The following is a 4736-nucleotide window of genomic DNA, read 5'->3' as shown; positions in this document are numbered from 1 at the left end:
TATTATTAAATTTCTAAAAATCCAGAGACTTACAAGATGCACCCCTATCAACCCCCATTTCTCCTACTTGTTTAGATCTCTAACCCTCGCTGCACAAAGTAGTCACCTGAATTAATAACCCTCAAGTCAATACCCTCTTTCCAAGCCAAAGCAATACCTCTTGCAATATCAACTAGATTAAAAGAAACCAATCATGAAAATCACACTGTCTCAGCTTTGTTTTCACCCGGCGAGGCTAGTTTTTGGTTTCACATAAAAAACCAACCTCGAAGGAGTGGGATTGGCAGATCTCTTTGAGGTTATGGACTGTTAGAGATCTTCCCAAATTTTGACAGTTCCACGCTGATACTTTCATGGCTCTGTGGGTGCCATTTGCCAGTTGGTGCCCTCTACTTCAGTTTTCTCTACTTGATCTTTATGCTGACAGATTTTCTTTTACTTTTCCAAGCTCTCCTTGTCATCATTATTTCTTTTCACTCCATAGACAACCTTGTAGTCATTTGCCTTTCGACGCACTAGTTGCTTGAGGTTAGCCATTTCTCCATTTGGATCACTAGTTTTACCTCCCTTTAGGCCTTTGTCCATGTTCACAGCAACAATCGAATCCTCCCCCACCCTCCTATTGTTGGCATTAATCCCTGGTTCACAATGTTTCTCTGAGTCTCCTGTTGTTTCTTTTAGTGCAGATTGCTTTGATTTAGTTCTTAACTCTTCTAAATCTATTTTATTCTCTGTGAGTGATAGACTTGAAAAGCTATTAAGTAGCCAAACTGGGATTGGTTTCTTCATGGATTTATTCCTCTGCTGCTATTGTTCAGAATGATTACCCGAGTTGCCGTTTTTCTCAGTCTCCACTCTTTTGCCTATCTAATCTGCCTAAGCCAATCACCAATCTTATTCTATCTCACCCTATTCTCTGCAGTGTTTTTCATTAGTATATTGCAAACTCTCGGTTGATGTCCCAAATGAGCACAATATGTGTAGAATTTGCCACATCTTTCATACCGTATGCCTATTTCCATGATTTTTCATTTTGGAATAACAAGCCTCACTATATCCTTAACCCTTTAATCCGCCTTGATTTTAACTTTTGCCTTGACAATTCTAGATTCCACACCCCTGATTTCAAAAAAGCCTACATCCAACACCTCACCTATATTGCATCCAAATTTTCTTGCAACCTCCAGTGTCTTGAAGCTCTCCAGAACTCCCCAAAGTTGAATTCAAGTTGGGAAGGATTAGATTTTGTTCTTGTTCTCCTAGTCAGCCTCACACCATCTTCTTACATAAAGGACATAGTCCTTGAAGAGTCATGGGAACTGTTTTCCACCCTCATTATGTCCGTTTCAGAATTGAAGAAAAATTAGAATTGGTTCTTTAGTCTTTCCACCACTCGAAATTCATCGGGATTCTCCCAGATCGCTTTCATGGCACTTTCCATTGTACCAACTAAAAATTTTCTCTCTGAAGATATTCTACCAACAAGACTGTTAGTACAGACTTCCTTTCCTTTCTTAATGTCCTCTTTCTCCAAAAGAACAACGCTATCAATTTCTTCATCACTATCATCATCCTCTTCCCTTACGTTATCTTCCTGATCCTTCATCAGCCTACCACCAACAGCTCCAAAAATAGAGATATGACTAAAGGTTATGAGAGCAAAATTCATAGAAGCGATAGGTGAAACATAGGAAGGGTTGTATGGAGAGAAGAAACAATATTGAAAGGTTTGATAGGGTAAATGTTGATTTAGACGACACAAAAATTCTATTATAAAAAAATCCTAGCAGAACAATTTTGACCTAATGGCAAGCGCCTTCACTTCCTAATTGCTATAATTTATGGATAAATTCTTATTAGAATTTGGAAGTCATAATTCATGGAATCATTTATAATAAGGTATTTTTTTTAAAGATAAGCAAACCTGCGACCTTTTAAGTGAGTATGGAAAAACTATGTCATTTGAATTATAACTCATTGGCTTTAATAAGGTATTTTATTATGCCAAAATTGGAGGCATGAATCATGATGCTCTATTTATACTCTTGAAATAGGACGATTCATCATATATATAGTCGACGTGGTACTCCATCACACACACATATTTAAAAATATGAGATAAAGTATATTATTAGATTATTAAATTAAAAAATTAAATTAATAACTAAATGATGATAAAAAAAAATAATAATGTCACCGAAAAAAAAAAAAAAATCCCTGCAAATGTCACATCTTGTTTTTATTTAAAAAAAAAAGACTTAAGCGAACGGCAATTTTATTAGGATAGATTTTGACAGTTTTTACTCTTGTAATTTCAATTAATGGAGCTTAGCGGTTGAGCCTAATTTGTTAGAGCATTGCAATTCTTTGGAATTATTTGAATTTTGAGTAAAAATTGTTGGTAATGTATGGGGAAAAAAAGGTATTTATCATTGGTTTATGTGACCGGTCCAATAGGTGATGACTATTCAAACTAAAGGCATTTTTATTTTATATAAAATTCATAGTTAAAGATTATTAGATAATTTAATATATTTAGTTAAATTATTTGACTATTTTAGTATAAAATTAAAAAGATGATGTGAGTAACTAACCACCTATAAAAGAAAGGAGAGAAAGAAAAGTTATACTGATATACATTTCTGATAAAATAATATGAAAAAAAAAAGAGTTGACACAAATTCATTTCTTTGAAGAGAGGAGGGTTGAAGGGTTTGAACTTTGAATGAATGGACTAGACGACTAGTCTACTTGCGCTTGTAAGAAGGAGCTAAGGACCGTGTAGTTAATGTAAATTATTGGCCTCTTGATATGAGACGACCGCACACCTTTTTCTTTTCTTTTTCTTGTCTTATATAATTAAACTTCAAGGACAGATATATGTAGGCAAGGACCAAGTGAATTTTAGGGCAGGTAATTGTATAGCCTTGAAATTTTGAGACATCACCATCACTTACACGTAAGCCTCTATCTTCCAGATTGGATACAATTATATACACTATCCACAAATTAAATATACGAGTTTCCTTCTCCTTTTTTTCCTTGGTTCACGTATACAGATCACGGCACATGATAAATTGAATTCGACCGAACTTGATCTAATCTGTTTCAACAAAATGGAATCCGATTCTGCGTGTTGGGTAAAAAAGTAAAATGCATAGCTATACATGCAGTTACAAGAGTAGTGAAATGGAAGGTTCGAATTAGAGGCACTTGATTATTCATTCAGAGATGACAAAACAAAAAACCGAGAACACACTCTTGGATTTGTTTGTCAACGTGGATGAATGAGTCAAACAAGATAGGATGCCTCAGCTATTAATATAATGATTTTGGTAATTATATGGAATATATGCCACATGGCGTTGAACAACTGCATAATTATATATTGGTCCTCCACTTTTTCGGGTCCATCTTAATCTAATCTTCTCACATGGTCCCATCCCAGAAAAAATCCATACGTGGTCATGAATTATTAGACTAATGCCAATAATCAATTTTATAAGTAAATGTGATGATTTGGTGTAAGATACAAAGATGAATTGAATTTGGTGAACTTTGTGGTATTTTATAAGTATATTCAATTACATGTTAGTAAAAATAATTATTTTTTAATTTTAATTGTATAAATAATTATTTAAAAAAATAAATATAATTAAATAATTATGTAAAATATTTTATACTATTAGTATATTAGAATTAGATTTCAAGCTGATAAGAATAATTAAAATAAAAGATGAAAAAGGAAAGGAGAAATTGTTTTGAGGGAAGAGTATATATGAATGAATAAGGTGAGGAAGTTGAAAAGCATGGGATAGATAGATTGGAGCTAGCTAGGAGCAGAGTAGTAATGAATGAAGGGGCCACTTTGAGTGGAAATACATGAGGTGGGAAATCCATGGAGGCAAGGAGGTGGGTCACCAACCACACAGATTCTTTTCCCTTAATTTAATGCAATCTTGCTACCCAGTGCTTCTAGAACCAACAAAAAACTAAGGTTGGAGGGTGAGGCTTACCAACCCTGTTTGTAGGAATTGACATGGCCGGCTCTAAATGACATAACTGTGTTGGATGTGGTTGAACTTTGAAAGTGACAAATACTATTTCTCAAACAACTTGTTTTATCTACACATTCATTATGTGTCAAAAAAATTTGGTAAAATTTACACATCATTTAATAGCAGATAAAAATGTTAGATTACTTTATATTTTTTTTACAATTTTGAGAAGATACAATAATCATAATGTAGCGACATACAATATATATTATTGTTGTAATATAAATATATAAATAATATAGTATCATGTGATGCGATGTTGCAATGGACTCATACTACTATTACTGCTGCCATAAACGATTTTGGTTTCAACTTTCAAGTAACGGTGGAAATAAGTCAAGTGGCCGTAATCTAGTCTGGCCAATCATAAAATAATTTCAGACTTATTTAAAAATTTAATTTTGTTAATAGGCTATACTCAGCTCATAAAATAACCTAATAGATTTGTCAGGTTTATTTGAATTTGTTAAAATATATTTTATAATAAAAAAATTATTAAATTTATTATATTTTATTATAAATTATTTTCTTATATTTTAAATACTTTAAAAATTTAAATATTATTATAAAGATTAAATTTAGTATATTGCATATAAATAATTAAAAAAAAGTCATTTTTAATATTTTTATTTTTTATTTTAATAAAAAATTATATATATTATGTCTTTTATCAGACTT

At 32.3% G+C, this 4736-nt stretch overlaps 1 long non-coding RNA gene across 1 annotated transcript in view; it reads right to left on the bottom strand.

Moving 5' to 3' along the window:
* Positions 718–4736, bottom strand: part of LOC110270295 — a 6857-nt gene continuing 2838 nt past the window's right edge. Inside the window, exon 2 of the long non-coding RNA XR_002359685.1 lies at positions 718–1573. This is a non-coding gene — a long non-coding RNA (uncharacterized LOC110270295). The remainder of the gene's footprint in view (positions 1574–4736) is intronic.

Source organism: Arachis ipaensis, chromosome B03 (assembly GCF_000816755.2).
Source record: "Arachis ipaensis cultivar K30076 chromosome B03, Araip1.1, whole genome shotgun sequence".
Classification (NCBI taxonomy): domain Eukaryota; kingdom Viridiplantae; phylum Streptophyta; class Magnoliopsida; order Fabales; family Fabaceae; genus Arachis; species Arachis ipaensis.
The sequence above is the reverse complement of the archived record's forward strand: the minus strand, read 5'-3'. Positions and strand labels throughout refer to the sequence as shown.